This window comes from Ictidomys tridecemlineatus, chromosome 9 (genome assembly GCF_052094955.1).
Source record: "Ictidomys tridecemlineatus isolate mIctTri1 chromosome 9, mIctTri1.hap1, whole genome shotgun sequence".
Lineage (NCBI taxonomy): Eukaryota > Metazoa > Chordata > Mammalia > Rodentia > Sciuridae > Ictidomys > Ictidomys tridecemlineatus.
Genome location: NC_135485.1, coordinates 145,536,926 through 145,563,746, shown reverse-complemented (window position 1 = coordinate 145,563,746; position 26,821 = coordinate 145,536,926). Strand labels below are relative to the sequence as shown.

Here is a 26,821-nt window from a genome sequence, read left to right as displayed (position 1 = left end):
AGAACAGGGCTGCCGCCGGGGGTCCTGACTCCGTGCCCCAGTGGACCTGTCCCCAGGGAGATGCTGAGGCTCTCAGAAATGGATTTGAAAGGGAAGAAGGGACTCGAGTAAACATATTTCTCATATTTTATCAATGCTACAACGAGGAAGATAATCAAGGCATTAGCGAGTGACCTCACTTGGATCCACATGTTTCTTTCTTGCTGCAGTGTGTTAGCCCAGAGCCAGAACCAGGCTGGTGAAGGTGCTGAATATTTACTGTCCTTACACAGACCATGGGGAGGGGAGGGACAGACGGACTCTAGGTAGGGCAGAGGGTGGGAGGGCGAGGGGAATGTGATGGACACCATTATCCAAAGCACAGGTATGAAGACACGAATTGGTGTGAATATACTGTGTGTACAACCAGAGATGTGAAAAGTCGTGCTCTATATGTGTAATAACAATTGTGATGCATTCCACTGTCATATTAAAAAAAAATGTTACCTTTCAAGTCCCAGAGGTTGAGAAAGGAAATGGATGACGAGTCACCCTGCTGAGGGGAACTTATTTAGAAAGAAAATTCAAAGTGAATTCAAAATTTAGAGTGAACGACTGGGTCATCAGGGCTTTTTGGTTTTTTTTTTTTTGTGTGTGTGTGTGATTTTTTAAATGTCTTGATTATTTATAGATGGCAGTAGAATGCAGTTATATCATACATAAATGGGGTATAATTTCTCATTTTTTGATTGTGCATGTGGTGGAATCACATGGGTCATGCAGTTGTGTATATACCTAAGGGAATAAAGTCTGATTTGCACATGGCCCCAAGAGAGGATTGGACCAGAATTGGTCTTTAACATCATTCTTAGTATAAAAATAAAAATCATAAAGTATAGAAATTTATTTTTTAAAAAAGCACACATAGTTCCAATATCCAGAAAACAGTGATGATTCAAGTTTCATTGTCTCTCGTTATCATCTGGTTTTAACAGTGGAGTGGGGCAGTGCCTGTGTTTGGTGACCCTCTTCTGCACTCTTAGTACGCAGACCTCTCTGTCCTCCGCCTTTCCCTCCTTCATCTTTCATTCAGTTTTTATTGAAAGCTCTTCCTTGGGAAGATTTCTTGTGTGTGTGTGTGTGTGTGTGTGTGCGTGTGTGCGTGTGCAAGGGTGGAGGAGGGGCGACTTACTATGCTGTCAGGCTGGCCTCATGCTGTTGATTCTCCAGCCTCAGCCTCCCCAGGAGCTGGGACCCCAGAGGCACACACAGGCCCCGTGGGTAAGCTCATTAATGGTCCCACACTTGGGATTCTGTGAACATACTGTAGCTGGCTGAAGCCATCCTGTTAACCCTGGACGCAAGATGCACTGGCCAGAATGCATTTTCTACAAGTCTCTCCCAAACAGGGGACGTGGGGACCTTTGTAATGGGGGCGAGATGGGGTGGGCCTCAGAGCCATGGAATCCAGGCCTGGGATTACCAGGACTGTTTGTTCATTTCTCTGCCTGATTCTTGCTTTTCCTGAGTGGAGGTGGCCTGGGCAGCCCCAGGGCGACGGGCAGTCCTGGGGAGGCCCCGCAGTGCTGAAGGTGCCCAGGAGCTCTTTCTCCCAGCCTCGCTGTGGAAAATCTTGAGAAAAGACAGGCCCAGAAAGGCTCATGGCTGTAGGTGCTCTTTCCTGGACTGGAGGATGGAGTTGGATGCCTCCATCGACCTGGGCCTTGGTCAGGGGACTTCTGTGGTCAAGGAGCAGGGGTGGGGGACGATAGAGGCCCATTCAGAGTGGACAGGCCTCGTTTTTTCTTATAGGGATGGGGGGCTGGTTCCAGAAGACCTTGTCCATTAGGTAGGCTGTTACCAGTTTATGCACCTAAGTGTTTACACTCCTAGCTAAATCTTGGGGAAAGTTTGAAAACCGAGGTCAAACTGGATTCTCCAGATATCTATTGTATTTTCTTCTAAATAAATCCAGAGGATTATAGTAACACAGTAGAGTGAAAATATAATACAAAAACTGAAGAATTATAGTTCCCTAGGTATTCCATTCCAAAACTTCTTAAAAATCAAGTGTTCTAACTCCTAAGTGCTTTGACTGTATCCAATGTTTCCTTTGTTTACATAATAAATTGGTTTCAATTTCACCAACTTCTATTTCCTGAATTATGAACTTCCTGCATCAAGAAATACATCATCTCCATTACAACGTGCCATAATCATTCTATGTGTGTGTAAGTCAGCAGAACTGAGGTTGCCTGGAGTCTAAGCTGGACTCCTTCCATCTGCTCTCTCCATAGAAATAGGTTTGTGTGTTGAATGCGTGTGTTACACATTACTGCTTTCATCTCCTCCGTGTTACTAAGTGAAATGTCTTTTATGATATGGTAGAAGCTGATGAGGAAATCGGGTGCGTCTGGGAGGTCCAGAAGCTCTGTGGAAGAGGCTCTGTGGGATGAAGTGCCTTCCTTGCTCCTCCTCACCGTCCCCCACTCCCAGGGAGCAGCGGAAGCCACCACACTTCAATCCGGCAACCTGCCAGGCGCAGCTGCTCCCAAATGGTCTCTGCCCTCCCTCTTCTGCCTAACATCAGGGTCTGAATTTCTCTTTTGAAAAGGAAATTTCCATTTGGAAGTTCCCCCATGGCTCTGAGGATGACTCATGGCCTGAGGGGGCTTGAGACCCCTTGACAAACTGTACCCCACCAACCCCATTACCACACACGCCAGGTCACCCTCCGGCGGCCTCCCCACCCCAGCAGCCCAGCCCACTGTCCCTGCCTTCCATGTCTTCTCACTTCATCACTAAGCCCCATGTGGGTCACCTCTTTGGGGTTGGGGGTTTCAGGTAACATCCCCCAAGTGGCAACCGACCATCCACACGCGGCCCCTGGCAGTCTCCGCGCTGAGAGGATGGCGGCTTGCTGAATTAACGGAGGAGTTTGTGTGGACAGAACTGAGGTCAAGATTTTCTAAACGAAATGATTTTATCTTTTCAAACATGGTTTGTTGAACATACACGCGTGCAGCACGCTCAAGCCGCGCGTGGAGGAGGGGAAACCCCTTTTCTCTACCTTGTGGGCTCCGGGACTGGAGCTTGTGAATTCATCTCCCAGCTCAGATCGCCAGGAGACGAGGTCTGCTGTGTGACACGCGGGGACCTCGCAGAGCCCCCACTGGCAATCTGGGAAAGCAGCGAATTGGCTCTGCTTCAAAATCATGAGGATATGGAGAATTAGCTCATCCTGGATGAGTAACGGATGTGGTCGGTTTGAGAAGTGTTTCTGCTTATTTTGGTACTTGGGAGAGACACAGGGCTCGATAGAGGTGATTCCCCAAAGTAAGGGACAACAGGATGAAAGCCTTAGGTAAGATTTGGGGGACAGGGATCTGGGGGTGCAGGCGAGAAGCAGAGCCCGACAGAACAGGGTGGGCTGGGGAGAGCAGGGGCTGTGGAGCGGGGCAGGTCGTGGTGGCAGGAAGGAAGTGGAGGTGGAGTTCAGAAACGCCAAGGGGTTAGACTCGGATGGCCGGAGGGCACGGAGCCCCAGTCGGCACTGGACCTGACGTCGTGCATCTGTCCCCACTCACCGGGGGCATGAGGACTGGAGGTGAACCTGAAATGGAGCAGGAGGGGGCACGAGCGTCCCCACCTGTGTCCTTGCAGGCCAAGCTGGCGCCAGGACGTACAGGTCGCCCAGGGTGCGTCCCTATGGTCACCGCAGTGCTCAGTCTATCTAAGCCGTGGCCACGTGGGCGGTGGCCGATGGTCTCCAGGAGAACCTGGTTCCTTGGGTGGCAATGCCATCGTCAGCTAAGGGAAGGTCCAGGAGAGCAGGGCTTTGTTCACGGAGGGTCCCACGCTCGGGTTCTGTCGTGGAGATCATGAGACTGTCCATGCTGAGGGAAAAAGGCAGAATCTGTTCCTGCAGAGCGGGCAGACTGGGCCCGGGACTCAGTCTCCCTGAAGTGTTCTTGCACAGGGACTCTGTGCATTTCTGAGTGAGAACAGAGGGTTTCCATGAGTTCTGAAAGAAAAGAGAAAGCTTTTTATTAGTCCTCATAGACGCAGGGAATAATGCTGATTGGCCCTTGGACCAAAGCTGAATTCTTTGAAACCACTCAGCATAAAGCTGTTCCATTTTTGTCTTGAAGTCCCTGATAGGGCTCCAAAGAGCCAGCTTCTCCAGGGCCATGATTTTAAAGAATAAGATTTCTCAGCACCATGTCCCGGGTGTTCACAAACAGAACTTTTGTACTTCTGAGCATATTCGGTCAAACCAAGATGCAATTTGAATTCTGTGGTTTAACCGTGTTTGTTGGTTAAATTAGCTGTAAAGTATTCGAACCTCTCCTTCGTCCTGTGATGTGAAGGCTCCACATGTAGCAGAGCAGACAGTCCCCGGGGCACGGAGGAGGACAGCTAGAGCCAGCAGGCTTGTTCCTAGCAGACCCCAGGGGCCATTATGTCCCCCCTGTCTTTTGCTGTTGGGGCCAGAGGCACTCCAAAGGATGCTAGATCCTTCCAGCCCGAGTCACGGACACCAGTCACCAAGCTCACGAGGAGCTGGCACCTGTGGCCACGTGTCCCGTGCCAGCTGCTGTGTGCTCCTGGCTGTGGCTCTCCACTGTCCTGCAAGAAGGCGCGAGGGCTACTGTTACCATCTCACAAAGAGAGATTGGTGCTTAGGCTGCCAGCCTACAGTCATCCTGGTGGTAAGTGACTGAGCAGGAAACCCGGGTTCCATGATTGGCTCTCTGACCTTGACCTTGACCTTGCTCACTCACTCTCTTGTGGTGCTGTTAGGCACCAGACCCCCAGGTTTGCCATCTCCTCAAGGTAAGTAATACAGAAGTGGCCACTGTCCTTCCTAGGCTCCAAGGGCGCACACCGACTTTAATAGCCTAGTGGCCGTTGTGGGACAGGTTTACTTCAACACAGTCGCCACCCACCTGTCCTCTGGGTGGGAAGGACGGGGACCCCTGTGGGTACAGGTGTGAACAGACTCAGTGCTGTGGAGGGTCTCGCTCGGGCCCACTCTGACTTTTACGTCCCCCTCCTTTGCGCTCACTCTCAAGTCCCCTGGAACTTCTAATCTGAAAAGGATCGCCAGCTCTACCAATTCACGATGAGCTAAGCATTTTGTTCTCTTTTCAAAAGAAAAAAAAAGTATTTAAGATGATGGTTAACATGGAGAAAGAAGCCATTTGCAGCAGAGATCTTGACAAAGATTCCTTGCTTGACCAAATTTTAGTGAGGCCCGTCTGTGCACTTCCTTGTTTTATGACTCTGTTTTCTCTTACTATAACAAAATGCCTGAGGCTGGGTAATTTATAAAAGTACAGTGTTACCAAGGGAAAATCTAAATAACCCCTGCAGCTTCACTAGGTTCATCATTTGAGAAGGGCTTCATTCCAAACTGCAGCACAGGGTCAACTTGATCTAGACTTGCTGGCTTCTCCTTCTCTCTCCCCTTGGAGGCTGAAGACACCTACCTGCCACCATGACTGGAAAGCCCGGCCATGGGAAGAGTGAAGAGGGGTGGCTCCGAGCTCCTGGCAGAGCAGATACTCCTGTGCCTCCTGTGCTTGTCTTCTCTTCCTCATGTTCCCTCCTGGTCGCGTCCCTCCATCCCTGGAGGCGAGAAGTGACTGGGGCACGGGCTCCCACTTGTTTCTTTGGCCCCTGAGCCCAGCCTCTCTCCCCAGCACTCATCTCCTGGACGTTGGTTTTCCGCAGGATGAGCTTCCAGGGCTGGGTCTGGCCATGGTGGAAGGCCGGGGGCTCCCAGATCTGGGAAGTCTAACAGCCCCGGGACGGTCTTGCTGCGTCGTTGCTGGCAGAGGACATGGCATGGCGCAGGGCGAGTGGCCAGCTCTGTGCTTCTTCCTCCTCTTCTAAAGCCACTGAGGCTACCATGGGCCTCACCTACCCTAACCACCCCAGAGGCTCGGCCTCCAAACGCCCTGGACCTAGGAGCTGGGGGAACACACTGAAACCAGAGCTCAGGAGCCAGCGTGAGCAAGAGGAGCTGAGCCACCGCAGCAGGACCCCACCCCCCTCGGGGGTGTCTGGCCACGCTGGCCTGGCCAGTCGGGTCAGTCAGAACCCTCTGGCCCTGGCACTCCTCTCGGAATTGTTCTGTAGCCCATCCCCCATGGAGGCGCCTCTGCCTGGAGATTCCCACCGGCCTTGCGGAGTTCAGAACCGAGTCTTTCTGCCCGAGTTCTCTTCCCCTCTACTGCAGCAGTCCTGAATAGAATCTGCTTCACCAGCGGAACTGCCCTCCAGCTCCGGTGTCCTCTGACGGCCTTTACCCACTCTCAGTCCCCAGTGCTGAGCCGCGGATGCACCTGGCACCCTCCCAGCCTGGAGAGTGAGGTGGGGGTAAACCCGCTTCCTGCCCTCGGTGAGCTTCAGCCCAGGAGGCAGATGAGTCAACGCAGCCCCAGCACATGGTGGAGAGTCACCGGAGTCCCACACGTGCCCTGGGAGAGCAGGGGGCCTGGGGGGTAGGGAGTGCCCCGGGGAGGGACAGCTTCCCTCTGCCCTGCCAGTCACTGTCGGTCAGGCTCACAGCCGAGACGCCAGGGTCAGTCCTGGCTCAGCTCCCAGCTACTGGGCGATTCCGGCCAAGGTGGGTAGGTTCCAAAGTGTGATCTTTAGGGTGTTTTGTGTCTTTGGGGGCAGGACTGGGGGTGGGACGGTTATTCTAAATGTCAAGAGAGTCATCAGTACCATGGTAGAAGTTCCCAGAAGTGCCTCCTAGTCCCACAGCATGGGCGTTAAGTACTGTGACCTCTTCAGGAAGACCATCAGTTAGGATTTGGGGCCAGGAGGACCTGCTTCTGGCTTCTAAGGAACCAGGGGAGCCGACACCCTCTTGCCTCGGTGGGCAACTGTCAGTCTCATCCTCTGAGGAGCCAGGTGAGCCTGGGCAGTGGCACACGCCTGGGGACTCACAGGAGGCAGGGGCAGGAGGACTGCAAGTTCAAGGACAGCCTGGGCCACGTCCTGGGACCCTGCCTCAGAATAAAAAATCAATAGGGCTGGGGAGGGGGTTCAGCGGTAAAGCTCCCCTGGGTTCAATCCCCAGCACCACAAAAAACCAAAGCAAAACAAAAAAACCCCAAGACAAAATGTCAAGATTGAGGACAAACTTGGCTCAGTTTGTGGTTTTGCATGGGCAAGCCTTCCAAGGTGCTCACGGCAGAGGGTTTTATTGGACTATTTAGAAAGATGCTAGATTCATAGTGAATAGCCTCTAACTAAATGATGATATGGTCAGAAACTCAATTATTTTTGGTTTACATTCAGTTTTTTTTTTTACAGTACTAAGGATTGAACCCAGGTGGTCCTGCCACTGAGCTATATTTTTTATTTCAGTTTGAGATGGGATCTTGCTAAGTTGCCCAGGTTGGGCTCCAACTTGTGATCCTCCTGTCTCAGACTCTGGAGTAGCTAAGAGTGTAGGCATGTACCACGGTGCCCATCACGTTTAGTTTAAAAATGTTAAAAAATGAAACATAGGGCTGAGGCTGGGGCTCAGTGGTAGAGTGCTTGCTAGCACGTGTGAGGTCCTGGGTCCAATCCTCAGCACAGCAAAAATAAATAAGCAAACAAACAAATAAATAAATGTCACAAGAAAATAATGTCTTTAGAGTACATTTTTCTTTTCTTCTTTTAAATGTGTAGATCAATTTCTTTTAGAGAAAAAAAAAGAAATGTGTTAAATTCTCAGTGTAAAAAATTACTTACTCTATTTCTCTTTGGTTGAACCCTAAATTTCTGCTCACATACCTTAGAGCAGTGTTTTCCCCAGTGCACTGATGATCATGGAGATTTGAAAGGCAGATTCCCAGATACTGATCTAGATCCACTGCACCAAGGCTCAGGAGTGGTTCCATGAATCTGCATTTTTCAAAAGGCCATCAAAGTGATACAGATACTCTGGCAGATCTGGGGACCTCTGCCATAAAACAAGCAGGGATTTAAAACTCCCAGCCTTATCTTGGCCCCTCACAGAACATGCTCCTGTAGTGGTTGAAGGTAATAAAGACCTTGTTGTAGGCTATTTCCTATTGATTAATGACCAGCTGGAAGAAGTTGTCTCTAGGCTCTTGCAATCCAGACTGGCAATAATTACCTGACTAAATAGAGGCTACAGTTCAAATGCACCACCTTGTCCCCTGCAAGGAGCACTGCAGTTAGGTTGTCTTAATTGCATTCCTTTCCTAATTCACTCTCAACTTCCATAGTTGCTCTTAAACAGAGCAAACAAACAGGAGGTTCAAAGTGTATGTCCCCACTGGAGCAAACAGAAGTGAGGGGGCAGGGGAGAAGATTTGGCTCTTGGACAGATTTGCTGAAATGTTCTATTTGTTGAGCAGTGATTGCACCAGCTGATGTGAACTCTGCTGCCCTCCACTCTTTACAGATGACACCCATTTCCTTCATGCAGCTGCTAGGTAATTCTCAGGGGTTCTCCCCCTCCTAATGTCCTCTCTAATAAAATGACCTGTCCCCTGTGCTTCCACTCCGGGCTGCTGGTCAGCTGTGGCCGCACCAGCTGGATTGGGTCTCTACCCACCCCTCTCCTGCAGGTAAGGAGAGTGCTCATACCTCAGGTTGTTACCAAGCAACAGAGTTCCATTTGCCAATTGCCACCATTTCCTTCTCATAGTATTACAGGCCTTATTATTAACATTTAGTTCAGAGAAATTGCCGTCATTATGTGAAGCAACTTCCTTTAGAGGTTATTCATTAACCTTAGGGATTTTACTGTGTAATTATAATTGCCAAGTGCCGCAGGCTGGGGAAACCTTTGAACTCCTCACGGTATTCAGGAATGGCAGAAAGGATATTATCTGATTTTTCTTCCTTTTCCCGTTAAGGTTTAATCTTGAAAGTCTGGTTCCCCCTGTAGAGGTCTGTCTTCCAAACCCCAGACTCTTCCGTCTCCTTGCTCCAGATTGCTGGAACCAGATCTAAACCCTGGAGGAAGCTGCCTGCTAGTGATCCATCTCCCCAGTGCCACAGACGAGTGGAAACTCTTCCTCCTTGGTCTTGGGGGAAAGTGCTGGGGACATGGGCGAAGGTGGTGGTGTGCATCTCCCACCCCTGGGCTCCGGGAGGCCCTGCCCCTGCCCTGAGCCCATTACCCTGCCTTGTTTATAGAGGACAGTAGACCTTGCTCACTCCAGTGTTCTCTGAAAGCAACTTGTAGCTCACAGGCTGCTCAGGAGCGTGGTGTGGGTTCCAGAATACGCCTTGCAGACCCCAGTTCTCAGTAGCCACTGCTTGTAAGGTAGCCCTTCCGATTTGTCCCATGATGGTGGGCATTCCAAGACGTGGGGCCCCACCGGGACAACTCCAGGATGCATTTCACTTATAATTGCAGGAAAAACAAAAAACACAACAGAACCCCCACCTTCCTCCTCTCTCCCTTTGTTTCAAGACAAACAAGAGCAACTGGCATCCCCCGCCCCGCCCCCAACTGCTGGTGCCGCCAGCCCAGCCCGGGCGCCCGGGAAAGGAAACCTGTTTTCCTGCTGCCGGGTCCTGGTTCCCCGCCCTCCGCCCTCCGCCCTCCGCCTGCGCCCCCCGCGCCCAGCGCTCCCGCTCCCGCGGCCCGCGTTCCAGGTAACCCGATCCCGGCGCACGTGACGCCGCGGAGGCCGGCCTCACCCCCGAGCTGGGCACAGGTGAGCCCAGAGCAGTTTGGAGCCGGAATTTTAAAGCACAGATATTAAAAGGTGCTCGCTTCTGCACCAGACAGCTACCACTTTGATCATCACAAATGAAAAGGCGCGCTTGGCCCCGGGTTTTATGGCGAGAGCCGGCTGCGAGACAAAGGCGGCGGGCGCGGGAGGCTGGGCGGAGCGGGTTTTATGGAGCGCGGCACAAGTCTGGGCCGGAGCTTCGCGGCGAGGCCAGCGCCGCTGCAGGCCGCCTGCGACGCCCGGCCGACCCTGTGCGTCCCGGCGCGGCCCCTGGCTCGCCCTGGACGGCTGCGGCTTTGATCTGGGGCGCGGGGAAGCGGCCACTTTGGTAGGCTGTAGAAGGTGCGGGGTCTGCCGCTGTCTCCCCAGTGAAGGGCCCGTGGAGATCCCTTTGAGACTGGAAGAACATGCTGTCACTTGTCACCTAATGAGCTCAGCCTCCTCTTCCAGGGCGCATTAATCAATCAACCAACGCCTTAAAGCGTGTGTGCCTGGCGAGGTAAGGCAGGGCCTCCGCTCCCAGGTGTTTATGGTGCGGCTGGAGAATGGACCCAGTGTCAACCCTGGAGATAGCAGTGCCAGCCTCCGTGTGGCGCCCCCCGGCACTACTCTTCCACCCCATCAAGTGGACACTGCATTATCTCCACTCCACAGGCCTTTAGAGAGGCCACTTGCCCCAGTCGCACAGTGGGTGGCTGTCAGGCTCCAGAGGAGCTAGGCCCATCTGTTAACATCCGGCCAGGGTGCACGGCCTGTCCTGGCCCTCTCGGGACAGCAAGTAGATCCCTGGCCTCCAGTTAAGCCTGAGAACTTTCTTTAGGGGCCACTGGCCTCGGGGACCCCCACAAGTTCTGTTTTCCCTTGCTCTGTCTTTCTGGATGCCACCATCACATGCCGGTTATTTCTCCTCCGCGGGTGTAATCTTACACATGGCCTCTGCTCTTCCTGTGAGCTTACTATTCAGGTGCAGAGACTAGACCTCATTCAGGGGAATACACAGCAGAACTCCGCTGCCCTCATCTTCAACAGAATGTCCTTTCCACCCCTACCTGGGGCAGCAGTTTTCGGAAAGGCAGATGGGGAGAGTCAGGGTCCTCCCAGGACCCCAGAGCAGGCCTGCAGTACAGGCAGCCTCAGCTGGTTCACCACCGCTAGCTGCGGAGTTGGCTCAGGATGACCAAAGTAACCCAGCAGAAGGCGGCTCTCCCAGGCAGGCTCACCCTGGGGTATTTTTTATAGGGTGAAGCACCAGACAATGGGATTTTATGAGTGTCATGGGGAGACACATCATCTCACTTCTCTGGTTGCTGGGTTAATTATGCCAGCTGCTGAGGTGAGGTGTGGATCGGAATGGGAAACGTCCTGATGGAAAATCCCAGACGGAGGGGCATGGGCCCTGCCTGGGAGGCTGTTTTTATGTTGTATCTCTCCTGGGTGGAGTTGGCAGGGCTCGGAGTCCTGGAAGGCATTGCTCAGTGCATCCCCCTCTTCTCTTAATTAGAAACTAAGTTCTCTTTTCATTCAGCATCTCGGTTGGCGTCACCTATTGGGACAGAGTAGCCACTGGGGAACCTGAGTTCTAGCTTTGAACTTGCTGCTAACCGCCCTTGAATCAGCTCCCAACCTTGTGCACTTCAGTTTCCTCACCTTGAAGGAAACAGTGGAAGCATTTGTAAGAAAGTGAGCTGGTCTTTTTTTTTTTTAATTTTAATCTTTTATGTATTGGAGCTTTGTATAAGATATTAGTTTAAAAAATAGAAGGAGAACTCATTCACAAAAACCCTTCTGAAGCCCCTGCTCTGGAGCCATGCCGGTCCCCTTCCTGATGACCTGCAGGCCTCGTAGACACTGTGGTGATGGCTATGCCCTGTGGGATCACAGCTGTTTAGTTTGGCTGGAGCGTGGATTGCACGGGGATAGGAGTGGAAGAACAGCCGGGAAATGAAGGTCAGTCCAGACTTGGGATTGCCGTGGGTGCTGAACCAAGAGTCCGAACACTGATTCATTGGAATTTGGGAGCCACCAATGATTTGTGAGAGTGAACTTTTGCTAATTATCATTTGCATATAGCTGTGAGTAAAGTTGACCTGAAACATTTCCCGTGGATGAGACTCTGGCGATGGGCAGTTCACATCTGATGTGTGTGTTACCTGCTGTGGGCAGGGACTTGGGTTTCTCCTATGTTTCTGCTTCTCTTTTGAGGGAGGCAGACTCTCATCCCCAGAGTTGCCTCATGGTCTGAGGTGGCTGCTGGACACCATCCACCAAGTCTCCACTGCAGGCAGGTGAGGGGGAAGAGAATGGCAAGAAGGGCACAGCTCCCCTCCTGGGAGACAGCCTGGTCAGAGCCCCTCCTGGCTCACTTTCTTACAAACCAGGGTCCGAGCCGGGCTGACTAGCTGTGTTCTGGGCAGCAACATTACAGCTGTAGCCAGGGCAGAGCTGCTAAGAAGGGAGGGAATGAGGACAGTGGAAATCCTGCATCGGGGTGCACACTTCATTTATTTGGCGGCAGTAAATGGGAGGGTCCGTGGGCCGATGGATGATGGATGGGCTGAGGAAGTGGTATGACGCAGAGATTGGGAGCCACGTAAGGGGGATGCTGGTGACGTCACTGACTAAAACGAGGAAGTCGAGGAAGGAGTTTAGGAAAGAGGGTCATGAATGAGGATTCGAACCTGCTGAGTGTGTCCAGCAAGCTACACCAGAACTGGAGCCAGGGGCACTGGGTCGCACAAGTGAATGTTCAGTTCACCTATTTTATTGAATCCTTCTCTTTTGATGTCAATGTCGCAGATGCTTCTCGGGGCTTCACGAAGGACTCGGGGGACTGTTGGTTATGACGGAGTGTGCGATGGTGTTACCTCTTCTCTGCTGGACTCGGGCTCCTGCGAGTTTCTTTCTGAGCACTGGACTTGCAGATCCTGAGGGTCATGGGAAAGATGGTGTTCTGAGCAAATGCTCTCTACCCACACTACCTGCGCCCTGGTGAGCCCAGCACAGGGAAAGCCCCACTCTCCAGCTCTAGTCGCGGCCCTCCTTAGTAGGAGATTCCTGTTCTCCTTTCACTCCAGCCTCAACCTGACCCCTTCTGACCTGTGCTGTCTCGGACCCACTGTCGAGTGGAGCAGCCCAAGTGGATGCTGCCGGGCGTTCAGGAGGAGGGATGTGGAGCCCCCGTGGATCTAGGAGAAAAGCGTGCCATCAAAGTGTGAAGGGAAGGCCCCCACCTGGTGGGCGATGGGGACAGGCAGCAAGTTTAATAGCGGAGGTGCCCAGGAGGTGCCCAGGAGACTGAGAGTGAAGCAAGGCCGAGAGCTCAGGCTGCAGGATGGGAGTCCATGCCCCGTGGGAGCACTCTGCCTAGGCCGAATGGCTCCCTAGAGGAGACCCGGTGAGATCGTCCCCAGCCAGGGCCTCAGAGGACATGTGTGGGTGAGGGGCAGGGGTCTGGTTTCCTGTGTGAGGCTGGCGTTGGCTCTGTGACGCCCTCTCCTCCAGGGGTGGCAAGCACCCTTCTGAGGCCTTAGGCTGCTCTCTCTGGAACCCCTGAGGACCGTCTCGAGTCGGCACGGGATGCTTTCCTTTTCATCCATCTTCTTAGCGGCCCTCATGGGGACTCCGTCACTGCCTCAGGTAGGGGCAGTTTTCTCACCTGATTTCTTTGATTTCTGCCATCGCATTCTCTGTTCTCTCTGGAAATCCTCTTAGTCACATGCTGGATCTCTTGGGAATCATCGGTTTCAGCCCTTGGCTTTTTATTCTTGGATCTCAATATTGCCTTCTTTAAAAGATCAATAAAAACTTTTCAAGCTGCCTTATAAATGCAGTGTGTTTGTGTGATGTCATTAGAAGGACGGCCTGGTCAGGGAGTGGACATGGGGCTAGACCCAGTCCCAGGGGCAGAAAGCCTTCTAGCCCCGTGTCCACTCCCCTGACCAGGCCATCTTCTGATGAAGCGCTCTTGGTTTTCTTCCACTAGTGGCTGTCGCCCGCCCCCCCTGGGTCTCCCAGATGATTTGACGCAGCTGAGGGTTGGCGTCCCCTTGGATTCTCATGGAAACCCTAGTCCCCGGTTGGGGCCTGAAGTGCAGGTGAGAACCTAAAGAGGTGGACGATTTCCACCTGGATGACAGTCCTGGCCTACGGAGGTCTCTCTTGTCAGAGGTAGCAATGGGGGCAGGCTTACAAGCTGAGGGCTTCTCCATGGGGACAAGGGCTTTAGCTGTGTGTTTCCTGGCGATTCAGATTCAGATCTGTGCCTCCAGGCAGATGGCCTCCGTGAATGAAGCTACTTTTCTCAAAGAAGGTTGATTAATCTGAGTTTTAGAATACTTCCACTTGACCGTCAGAGCAGCTTAATGTTTTAAGTGCTTCCAATAAACGGTTTCTCACATATTGCATATTTTTTAGTAAAATGTGAGCATTTGACAGCATATGCCAGAATAATCTACTTTCACCTGTTGACCAGCCCATCTTTGACTGAGAGTAGAGGGCTGCGCAGTGCTCCCAAGGCCTGACGGAGCACCCGTAGCACGCCCTCTCTGCTCACGCCATCCTTGGAGCTGCCTCCCATGCCTCTCTGCTTTGCCCTTCCTGACCCCTCTTCCTCTCGCTCTCTGACTTGGGGTTCAGAGATGTCGGGCTTCAGGACAACCTGGGCCCTGACTGGGACTGCTGGATCAAACTGGTGGGGCTGCCCAGGTGCCCGCCTCCTGGGCAGACCAGGGCTCCAGGCAGCACTCTGGTACTGTAAGGTGCACCAAGCGACCTCTCTCCTGCTCTCCCTGGGGAGACCCCTCATGCTGGGCCACTCAGAATTGCCATCTAATGGAAAGACATCCTCAAGAGTTGTTTTTTTTTTTTTTTAATCAGCCTGTTTTATAAATGAGGACACAGAGTCCAAGAGCAATATATAAAATGAGATTTGCTTTGTCAGAGATGATCGTAAGTGCCTATTGAACACATGGTGAGATGACTCACCCGACACACACCCTGATTTGTAGTCTTTTCTTATTTCCACTAGAATCACTGGGAAGGAGGAGAGGGGGAAACAAGGGGTGAATTCTGGGCCAGAGTTCTGCATTAACAATCAAAGGGGAAACGTGTGGGGACCTCTGTCGAGTGCCAGCCCAGCCAGGAGTGTCCTCAGTGAGGCTGCTGATAGCAGGTTTTGTTTTTTAATTGTGTGGTGCTCATTGACTGTTGATTCTTGCAGAACTGGGTCAGTCTGAGGTCAGGGAGGCCGGGAAGGGGAAGCTGTGGGCTTAGAGATGGAATAAACAGCTCTGTCCGTCCATGTGAAATCTTTAGGGCTTGAAGAGACACACTTCAGACACTTTCTTCCTAAAATAATCGGGAGAGCAGATGGCACTTTGTATATGCAACAACACAAGGATGGTAGGGGAAGAATCCAGGAGGAGGGGGCGGTAAAGTAGTTGCACTTTAAGAGTGAGGTCCCTGCGGGCAGGTCTGCTGGGGCTGCGTGGGCTCAGAGCTGAGAAAGGAAGGCTGAGGGCTGAGCCTGGACTCCGTGTGCAGCTCCTTTCTCCTCCGGGCTCCCTCCTCTTCACAGGTTGTAGGTCCCTGGGGGTGGCTGCTTCCTCCAGGAGCCTCGCAGCAGCTGGAGAGAGGCTTGGCTCTCCAGCTGACCTTTAGTGTTATCTGCCTTTTGGTGACCTCTTGGTTTTATAATGGGACAGTTTATTTGCCTGTGCAAATTGAGTTTTCTTAGAAATAGAACAGAGTTAGAAAGAGGCCAATGTTTTGATTGTTTGCTCTTAAGAAGGAGAAGCAGCTATGGGCTGTTCCTTCGATGACAGTCTCTGTTGGTTTATTTTAATACCTTGAAGTGAGGTCTGCAGGTCAGAGATGCTGAGCTGTCCCTGGGCAGAGGTAGAAATATCTGTGGGGTTATGAGTTGATTATTTCTCCATTCCTGGGAGCTCTTGGAATTTGCTGAGCCACTGGCCTGACCAATCCCCCGACCTGCACCCCAACAGGTCTGCACTCCTAGAGGGGCTGCTCAAGCAGTCCTCGAACTAAATAAGCGTTCAGTGAGAATTGTGCCAGTCTTTTCCTCGACGGGACCTGCGCCTGTAACCCAGTCCAACAAAACGAGGGAGAACAAGCCAAAAAAAACTTTTTAAGCAAGAACCCAGGCAGTAGGAAGTCATGCTGGTTGGGGCTTGTTTCCCTGGCTCGGCCTCATTCCAACCTGCTGGATCAGCTCTGGAGTGTCTAGAGGGACACCCTGGTGCGGGCCCTGGGAGGAAAGGAGCTTGTGCATTTCTGTTTGACTGGGCTCCTTGCCAAAGGCCAAGTTCAAAGTGCAGTTTCCAGTAATTTGCTGGGACTTCTCTGAGGGTCTGATAGGCCGGGTCAGAAGCCTGCAAACCCAAGCAGTCTTTCCTGATTTCTGTCATTTCTGGAGAAGAGAAGGAAGGTTGCCTAGGGGCTGGGGGTTGACTCAGAGCCGACTGGGCCTCCCCTGTGTCTTGTCCCCCCTGCCCTTTCTCCCCCACCCCATCCAGGGCCACTGGCAGCCTGGCCTGGGACGCACTTGCTTGGGGTCCCTTCTGGAGCAAATGTGAGGCTGCCATCCAGGCGGCCGGGAATGCTTCCTTTGATTCACTGCGTGTTGGCATTATTGGGGGCCATAAAGTCGTCGAGCAATGGCAGTGTGACTTGTGTTCTCATATCTGTGGGATGAAAGGGAACGTGTTTATAACCCTCCCCTCAGCACATCGAGCTCCCTGGTGTTGACCACGGGGGCTGCATTAAAGGGCAGCCTCCGTGAGAAGTCGGATTTCACCTCCTGCCCTGCAGTTCCTCTTCCCATCACCTCACTGGGCATCTCCTCCTCCCGCCGACCCTCAGAGGATCCAGGCCTGCCAGCGGGAGGGGCTCTTGGTTGAATGACCGGGAGGTCGAGGTGGATCTCACTGTCGAGAAGTGTTTGCAGGAGCCGCGTGGTTTCTGCCCAGGAGACTCAGGAACTTGGTGAACTTGACGACAGCTCATCAGCTGTGTCCCCAAGAAGAGTCTGATGGCTTATTGTGAATTTGTGTTCTGCAGGACGGGACATCTGTCACGGAGGCTGGCGTCAGCCCCCTTTGAGGAGCAGTATTCGGTTTTCCCTGGTCTCTGGATGATGGCCCTTGACCAGAGGAGGCACCAGCAGAACCTCGAGGGCAGCACTGGGCACCCAGGAGAGAAAAGAGAAGTCCCGGAGCCAACCTGCCAGCACTCATTATCCAGGTCACCAGTCGCCTCGGGTGTCCTGATGTCCCTGGAAGCCACACCCAGCAACACCAGAGCCTCCCAGGCATGGAGTAACTTGGGCCAGCAGCCCCTTCCTCCCCCAGGGTCTCTCCCACTCACTCTTTCTCCTTCAACACTCTTCTTTTCATTTGCTAATTTGCCTCTAAAAGACCTGACTCCTGCTTTTCTTCCACCCTGGAAACTGAATTATGGCAATTTAACATTATAACATAATTCTACTGCAATAAAGCAGTCTGGTGTCATGATGGTGATGGAGTGGATGGGGTGGGGTAGGGGCAGAGGATTCACTGGAGGGGACTTTCTGCATTTGGTTATGAAGTGCTAGTACACAGCCTTGTTCTGGGACCTTATTTATTTGTGTATTCCTTGCACCTGTTCTGCCACTGAGCTGTGTCCCCAGCTCTGAACGCTTACTTTATTTAAAAACATCTTATTTAGATATTAATCTAATGTAAATATTAGAGAATTGGTGCCACTTGAAACCATACAAATATTCATCTTTATGATGACAAAAGAATCCATTAAAGTTTTTTCAAGGAAGTTTTTGGTTGTATGGGCTTCTATTATACAAACAATGGTTTGTACCATTTGTCATCTTCACTGAATTGTTTTTTTTTTTTAAACTTACAGGAATAAATTAATAATTTGTTTTTACAATGTGATATTAAAAAAAGAGTCTCAAGTGGCACACACCTGTAACCTGAGCTGGCAGGAAGGCCGAGGCAGGAGGATTGAAGTCTCAGGCCAGCCTGGGCAACTTGGTGAGGCCCTGCCTTAAAATCAAAAGACAAAACAAAACAGGGCTGGGGATGTGGCTCAGCGGTGAGCGCTCGCCTAGCGTGTGCCAGGCCCTGGGTTCGATCCTCAGCACCACATAAATGTAAAATAAAGATATTAAAAAAAAAGACAAAACAAAACAGGATCAGGAATATAGCTTCATGGAAGAGTACCTGCCTAACATGCATTAAGCTCCAGTAAAACAAAAGCCTTGAGTATTCAGTCATCTTCAGTTAGGATTAAGGGAAAAACAAAACTTGTGATAAATTGTTTAAAAACAAGGTACCTCGTTAACTCTAGGAGGCGAGTTTCAGGGAAATGGAAGAAAAGAGAGGGGACTTTGAGATCTTGTCAAATGAGCGAGTTTTCTCATCTGGCGGATCTAAGTCTGGGAGGGGTTCCCAACAAGTCGGACTGCTTACTGCACGTCTGTTCAGGAGGACAGGCTTCTGCCACGGCCGTGTCAGCCCCAGTCGAGGGCCTGTGTCACTGCCCCGTCTCTGCAGGTGGGCGGGGTTCCGCTGCCTCCTCCGTCCCTGTCCCTCACTTCAGGCTCCCCGCTCATGAGGCCCAGGGAGGTCCACCGTACCCAAGACCTAAGGCCCAGGGAGGCCCACCACACCCAAGACCTAAGGCCCAGGGAGGTCCACCACCCCAAGACCTAAGGCCCAGGGAGGTCCACCACCCCAAGACCTAAGGCCCAGGGAGGTCCACCACCCCAAGACCTAAGGCCCAGGGAAGTCTACCACACCAAGACCTAAGGCCCAGGGAGGTCCACCACACCCAAGACCTAAGGCCCAGGGAGGTCCACCACACCAAGACCTAAGGCCCAGGGAGGTCCACCACCCCAAGACCTAAGGCCCAGGGAGGTCCACCACACCCAAGACCTAAGGCCCAGGGAGGTCCACCACACCCAAGACCTAAGGCCCAGGGAGGTCCACCACACCAAGACCTAAGGCCCAGGGAGGTCCACCACACCAAGACCTAAGGCCCAGGGAGGTCCACCACCCCAAGACCTAAGGCCCAGGGAGGTCCACTGTACCCAAGACCTAAGGCCCAGGGAGGTCCACCACACCCAAGACCTAAGGCCCAGGGAGGTCCACCACCCCAAGACCTAAGGCCCAGGGAGGTCCACCACACCCAAGACCTAAGGCCCAGGGAGGTCCACCACCCCAAGACCTAAGGCCCAGGGAGGTCCACCACCCCAAGACCTAAGGCCCAGGGAGGTCCACCACACCCAAGACCTAAGGCCCAGGGAGGTCCACTGTACCCAAGACCTAAGGCCCAGGGAGGTCCACCACACCAAGACCTAAGGCCCAGGGAGGTCCACTGTACCCAAGACCTAAGGCCCAGGGAGGTCCACCACACCCAAGACCTAAGGCCCAGGGAGGTCCACCACACCCAAGACCTAAGGCCCAGGGAGGTCCACCACACCCAAGACCTAAGGCCCAGGGAGGTCCACCACACCCAAGACCTAAGGCCCAGGGAGGTCCACTGTACCCAAGACCTAAGGCCCAGGGAGGTCCACCACACCCAAGACCTAAGGCCCAGGGAGGTCCACTGTACCCAAGACCTAAGGCCCAGGGAGGTCCACCACACCCAAGACCTAAGGCCCAGGGAGGTCCACCACACCCAAGACCTAAGGCCCAGGGAGGTCCACCACACCCAAGACCTAAGGCCCAGGGAGGTCCACCACACCCAAGACTGGACTGTCCAGTACCCAAGACTGGAGGCCCTCCGAGTGTCCCTGCGAGTGCAGCAAGCCCTGCACTGAGGAAACCGCCCGTCCCCGCTGCATGGCCTGCCTGTCCCCGATGTTCTTCACACACCTGATGGCTGCTGCCCCAACTCTGGTCAAGTGACCAACATTTGGTTCTTTGGGGAAAATGGGCCTCTAAACAAGGTGACCTGAGCAGTGGATGGCAATGACAGAGACCCAAGAAAATGAGTGTTCCCCGTGGGAAACTCTTTTCATACTATTTTCAATCCCGTGTGTTTAACTTGTTGACTTTTAGAGGCCTGAAGAGTCACGTGGGCCTTTTAAACTCACTTTCCTCGACATTATATCGGGTGCCAAATGCTGTCGTGACATTTGAGAGTTTGTATGTTCAATGAGCTTCTTGGGATGCTACCTTCGGGGTTTTTGTGGTTAGGTGTAGTGTATCTTAGAAAGCGTTCTTAAGCTTGCGTGCTGTAGGAACTGGCAAACATTTCTGACTGTCTGGGTAAGAACCGTCACTGGACTCTGACATCTGAATGAACGGTGTTGAGATGCATGACCTACACAGCATACTCAGTACCTCCAACCTGCAGGAGGCAGCTGCGCGTGTGAGTGGGTGTGTCTGGATAGAAGGACTCAGACATGAGATGCACAGGGTGGGCTGGGTGTGGCTCAGTGGGAGAGCGTGTGCTTAGCACAGTGTGTGAGGCCCTGGGTTCCAGGCCAGCACCCAGAATAGCAAACAAAGGGAAGTCGGGCATTGAAAACACCCTCAGGTGCAGGCGGAGCTCAGAAACATGAAGTTAGGGTAGCGCCTAAGTCCCACGGCAGGAAGGCAGGATGTGGGGAGCCTCTGAGGACGACAGCACTCCTGCTCCCCTACCCCCGCAGCCAGACCTGAGCGGGCGAGAGGAAGCCGGAGAGTCGCCTGTTTGTGTGATTTAGTGATGGAAGTTTTGCTGCCTGTCCCTCTTCCCCAAGGTCTAAGCGCGTCCTTTTGTTCATAGTGAATCTCCCTGGTACACTGAAATCAGGATTGAAATTCGGAGTGAAGAACCTATGGATACAACAAGAAGCGCTGCGTGCTTCCCGCGAGCTGCTGGATGTGTGGGTCTGGGATTACCCTGTCATCAGTGTTCCTCCAACAGGGTGGCTCTTGTGATGCCTGCCACCTTCCTCCTTGTTTTCAAAATAACCCTCAGACATCTTAGCCCCAAAGCTGCACCTCTAGGCAGTCCTTACGAGAAGCTTCAAGTCAACGTTTTCTCTCCCCCAGTAAGTTCAACACCACGTTACCTACCAACGGGATGGAAATGGCGAGCTATTGGAATGTCTGCGATAACATCCTGAACATTCCAGTTTTCTTCCAGGATCCCCATATCTATTGCTTAAACATGTAGCTTTTAAAACTCCAACGGTTTTCCCTAGCCCATGCTCTAATCGTGCACATAAATTTCACTCCATTAGGGAGAGGAAACCAGGCAGTTGAATAAAGTTAGGAATACGATCAAATTTCAAGGGAGGGAGGAAGAAAAAAAAAGATTTGGCGTGGAATTGTGGAATTCTTTCCATTGCTTTTGCTTGTGATACACGGTAAAATAAAGCCCTGCTCCTGCCATGTGGGTTCTCTAAGGGGACCTCTAAGGGGAGGCCAGGCCTAGACAGCACCGTCACTCACATTCTGGGGTGTGGGTGATTTACAGGGGATGGTGGCTGAATGCTGTCACACCATGGGGAGGGGTGGCAGGCTGGGGACAGCCCAGGAGAGGCCTCTCCTTCCCCCACCTTAGGTGGTTGAAAGCTTTTCTGTTGCATTTTCCCCCATGAAATACCTGTCGCACATTTACCTGTAAACACGGACAGCTGTGGACCGCTCACAGGACTATAACAGGGACAGGGGTGTCGGCAAGGCCCACTCCCTAGGCTGTGGAGGGCAGATTCGGTGGCATTCTTTTGCTTGTTACTCCTACAAATACCTCAGCTCCTCCAGGGTTGCTTTTTAATGCTCATCAAGGTTTTTCTTCATAGGAGTCTCTTCTACACCATTACACTCTTCCTGCCTTTTTTAAGAACTCAGTTTTGTTTAACCGTCTTTTTGTTTGCAGTGCTGGGGACTGAACTCTACCACTGAGCTACATCTCAGGCCTTTCTATTTTATTTTGAAATAGAGTTTCAATAAATTTTCAAGGCTAGCTTTGAACCTGAGATCTTGCTGCACAGCCAGAATGGACATTTTTAAAAGATAGTTGAATAGCTGGGTGTGTTGGAACACACCTATAATCCCAGCTACTCAGGAGGCTGAGGCAGGAGGATCAATAGCTCAAGGCTGTGGGGCTGGGGCTGGGGCTCAGCGGTAGAGGGCTCTGCTAGCATGTGCAAGGCCCTAGGTTCGATCCTCAGTACCACATTAAAATAAAGGTATTGTGTCCAACTACAACTAAAAAATAAATATTAAAAAAAAAGCTCAAGACCAGCTTCAGTAACTCAGTGAGACCCTGTCTCAAAATAAAAAGGGCTGAGGATGTAGCTCAGTAGTAGAGTGCTTGCCTACTGTGGATTCAATCCCCAGAACTACCAAAAATAATCATCATAATAACAATAATAATAACTTACATATTATTTTATATCTTTATATATATGGAGACAAGAGTCAACTCCTCTGTTGTCTATAATAACATGAGACAATTCTTTTCTCACCTCACCAACAGAAAAACGCATCCATTTCTTGTGTTCACTGAGGTGCGTTCTTGAACTCACAGGCATATGTAAGCGTGCGCCTGTGTGGGACAGTATGTAAGAGGACGTGAGGAGGTCCTGACGCTCGCCTCACAGCCACTGCATTTATAGGTCCAATTTGAGACATTATTGTCCGCTGAGAAGTCCTTCCACTTAGTCAAAAAGGAAGACAAGAAACACTTTTTGAACTTACATTTCCATTGTTGGGGGACATGAGGATCATTGGAATTAAGTCTTTTGAAAAGCAAGTAGAATAATTGTTAAAATTAAGAATGCCCATATCCTTTCTACCTGGCCGTCTCACGGTTGTCACCAAGTGGATCGCTGTCATGTTACCTTTTTAACCGCTCTGCATGGGACGGCCGCTGTCTCGGGGTTTTCTCGCTAGTCCTTGTTGATTGGTTGATCACTCTGTCTTCTCCCACGAGAACCTGAGCTCTGTGGAAAATGAAGACCTCCTCCGTCTCCTTTACCACCAGATTCCAGCCTCTGGGACCGTCCCCGGTACCCCCAGTCACTCACTGAATATTTGTTGAATGACAGCAATCAAAGCACCAGGGAGGAGGCTATGCCACAGGGATCTTGATGACAGTGTCCTGCAGTGGCGAAGGCGTCCAGGAGCACGGCTCAGGGGCCTGGCAGCATGCACCCCGCTCCAGGTGGGGCGGCCCCGTCCGCTGATGGCACAGTCCTGGGGTCAGGACAGCTCCATTGTCTCCCTCACTGAAGTGATCTTGGCTGTAGGTGGTTATGATTTTAGTCTGGAAGGTAGAAGAATCGCTATTAGCAAAGGTGCCCCAAAGAATTTTCTAATAGTCTCTAAAGGGAATCTCAGGACAAGGGCCCCCAGATGTGATAGATATCATGTTTCCTAAATTCTGAAAAGACCGGGTAACCCCATGTTGTGCAGCTCTGTAAGGACGGGGACGGGACTCTGGCTGTCCACCAGGACTACCAAGTTTTCTGCTCCGCTCTTCTGGCCCTGGAGGCCGGGGGGACACTGGGTCTGCCCCTGGGGGCTGAGAGAGGAAGGCAGGGAGCAGGCGAGTGGACTGCAGCCTGTGGGTTGGGAGCCGCAGTGGAGTGTCAGTGGGTGTAGCCTGCTAAGCTGTGGCCGGCGATGGCGGCTGTGTCTTCCTGTCATGCTCTTCACTAAGAAGAAAGAAGAACAATGTCTCATGAGTCAGTCTTATAGGTTTTGATGCTTAGAAACCCTGCCATGGCTTCAACCAATCAGCCAGGTTGGTGACACCTAACATCCTGATAGCTAAGGTTTAAGTGTTTACTGTTTGTCAGGAACCGGGCAGGTGGTGGCTGAGCTGTGGAGAAGCTGCTGGCTTGCTGCTGCTGTGGAGGAGGAGCTGCGCTGGATGGTTCATTGTCACGGTTCACCTTGTGCCGGTCCCTGCATCTCCCCCACATCCAGTCAGTTTACTAGGCACCTTGGTCTGACCCTCACTGTACCGTTTTCTTGGTCCTCTCTTTAGCAGCGTCTGCAGATATCCCCCGTCCCCACTGAGCTGCATCGTTTATTCAGCCAGTTCCCAAGTGATGGACATTTGACTCATTTACAGTCTCAAAGGTCTGCACAAATGTTGATCAAAGTCCAAAGACATTTCTATCAGGAGCCATTCCAGTTCCAGCAAAGGGGTGCAATTAGGTAAAACAGCTTTTACAGCTGCTCCACAGCCTCCCATTCGTCATAGCACATGCAGGGTAAGGGGGTCCCCTTGCTCCACTTAGAGAGGTGACACTAGAAAAATAAAGGCCAAGTGCTTTCTGATCTATCTGTTAGTCCTAGTCTGAGAGATCTAATTGGCGAGGTTCTCCCAACGTGACTTTTGCATGTAGAGTAATGTGCCAAGGGTGGCCACTAGTCATGCGCTCCTGGGACACAGATACTAGCCATGTGCTCATCTGGGCCCCCTGATTTTCTGACTGTCTTTTAAAGAATGTATCTACCTTCGTGTGTTCACGTCACTTCTATAAACAGGACCTCAGAGTAGTCATCTTGAGCCCAGGTTTCTCTCTGAGCGTCGTGACCCAGGCATCTAAAACCACAGGCATGGTCTTCCACGGAGTGCAGCTGTGCCAAACATCTCTTCTGCTGTCCATTCCTGTGTTCGGCCGTGTGGCCATTCTCCCAGGGTTAAAGCCACAGGTGGTACGTCCTCAATTAGCTTCTATACTATCTCATTTGACCAAATCTCCCAGATTAGGTATTGATTTACCTGGAGTAACCAGGACACGGCAATCACACCCTAGACAGAGTCCTTGGAGAGGGGTCATGTACAAGCGATTTTTCCTCAGCCCTTCCTGTAGGTCAGTGGGTTCCTTAAAAAAAGGAAAGGTCAAATGTGACTCTTTGGAAGAAACATTGAATGTATTAAATAAAACAAATAAATAAAAATGCATTTCAAAGCCGGCACAAATGAGATCCACTTAGATGAAACCGACTGTACCCAGTGTGCTCCTGGGGGAGAGAAGGACGGTGCGCCAGGGGCAGCCCCAGGCCCGGCAGCGGCTCTCAGGCGCTGGGTGTAGGGCCAGGAGGAAGAGGTGAGAACCCTGTCAGCCCCGGCCCCAGGTGCTGGTGGATGGGGGTGGAGCTGTGCATCTCGGGAGGTGGTTGGAAGCACAGGGGGTTGAGCAGGGCAGATTCTCCAGGTTTGCAGGGCAGCAGGGCCCTGGTGAGTGTGGGCGGGGTTTGTATTGCAGGAAGTCAAGCTGCATCCCTGGGAGGTCAGGGAAAGGAGGGCTTGGAGAGGGGGCCTGAGGACAGACACACTGAAGCACTGGTCCAGGGGCAAGTCAGAGCCTGCATCTGAAAGCATGAGGCCATGGGGCCTGGGGCAGAGGCTGTGAGGGGAGCTGGTGGGGAGTCTGAGAGGGTGTCACCTCCAGGCGGCTGCTTAGGTCTGTGAGCCCCAAGGGGCCACAGTTGGTCAGCAGGGCTGAGAGCCAGAAGAGCTGACCAGAGCAGAGGAGGACCTCCCCAGGCCTGCCTCTCTCTGCAGCTCTCTCCCCACGCCTGATTCCAATCTCACCTCCAGCCCCAGCCCTCGCCCTACGGGGAGGGGACCCTGCCAGACCAGCCACACCAACTCCCCTGCACCCAATGCAAAAGGGCAGGGTCTTTCTCAATAAGAGGAAGAAATGGCGTGTTTGAGACACCTCCTAAGGCAGCAAGGGAAGGGCTGGTGGCCAGCTGTGCAGGTGAACTTCCACGTGCCGTCCCACCCCTTTTGCTCTGGTTTCTGCCAGGTGGAGCTGGATTTAGGCTGGGCCTTCTCCAGGCTGGAGGTGAAGATGCTGAGCAAGTAGTTCAGATGGGCTGCTCCTGGCTGCCTGGTTTGCTGCTCCCCCACTGGGGAAGCCAGCTCTCTTGCCCACTTGCTGCTGCTTTTCTGTGAACCATCACAAGACTTCACCCTGGCAGGAGGGGTGGGTGTGGCCTGGGGAGGAGGCTCCTGCAGCCTCAGAAGCTCTGGGTAGGTGTCTGCACCTGCCTGCATCCCACCACCCACCCTCACAAAGATCAGCCACTCCTGTGCCATACAGAGAAGCCAGGTGGCCTTCCACAGCACCCATGGGTGCCAGGTGGAAGGTACCCATGGGAGGAAGAGCAGGAGTGCGATGGGCAGGGGTGTAAGCAGTGACGTCCCCCAGGACTGGGCAGATGGCCTTGGTCCCCCTTCCTGGTGTTGCGTTTTTCTGCTGTGCCTCCCGGGGTTGGCCAGGTCCTCCATTCATCCTTCCCACCTGGGCAAATGTCCCTTCAATCATCCTTTCCACTGGGCCCAAGTCCTCCATTCATCCTTCCCACTGGGCCCAGGTCCTCCATTCATCCTTCCCACTGGGCCCAAGTACCCCATTCATCCTTCCCACCTGGGCCCAAGTCCTCCATTCATTCTTCCCACCTGGGCCCAAGTCCTTCATTCATCCTTCCTACCTGGGCCCAAGTCCTCCATTCATCCTTCCCACTGGGCCCACGTCCCCCATTCATCCTTCCCACCTGGGCCCAAGTCCTCCATTCATCCTTCCCACCTGGGCCCAAGTGCTCCATTCATTCTTCCCACCTGGGCCCAAGTCCCCCATTCATCCTTCCCACTGGGCCCAAGTCCTCTATTCATCCTTCCCACCTGGGCCCAGTCCCTCCATTCATCCTTCCCACCTGGGCCCACATCCCCCATTCATCCTTCCTACCTGGGCCCAAGTCACCCATTCATCCTTCCCACCTGGGCCCACGTCCTCCATTCATCCTTCCCACCTGAGCCCAAGTCCTCCATTCATTCTTCCCACTGGGCCCAAGTCCTTCATTCATCCTTCCCACTGGGCCCAAGTCCCCCATTCATCCTTCCCACTGGGCCCAAGTCCTCCATTCATTCTTCCCACTGGGCCCAAGTCCTCCATTCATTCTTCCCACTGGGCCCAAGTCCTCCATTCATCCTTCCCACCTGGGCCCAAGTCCTCCATTCATCCTTCCCACCTGGGCCCATGTCCCTCTATTCATCCTTCCCACCTGGGCCCAGTCCCTCATTCATCCTTCCCACCTGGGCCCACATCCCCCATTCATTCTTCCCACTGGGCCCAAGTCCTCCATTCA

General features: G+C 52.6%; 2 long non-coding RNA genes across 2 annotated transcripts; one reads left to right on the top strand and one right to left on the bottom strand.

The window, feature by feature from the left end:
* Positions 1-2,943: 2,943 nt before the first annotated feature.
* LOC144366960 (uncharacterized) lies at positions 2,944-9,136 on the bottom strand. Its single transcript, XR_013426180.1, has 2 exons — positions 5,472-9,136; positions 2,944-4,003 (listed from the first exon to the last, which is right to left on the bottom strand). It is a non-coding gene; the product is annotated as an uncharacterized LOC144366960 (long non-coding RNA).
* On the top strand, positions 8,471-17,224 carry LOC120892612 (uncharacterized). The gene is made up of 2 exons (XR_005737393.2): positions 8,471-9,680; positions 16,776-17,224. It is a non-coding gene; the product is annotated as an uncharacterized LOC120892612 (long non-coding RNA).
* The last annotated feature ends 9,597 nt before the right edge of the window (positions 17,225-26,821 follow it).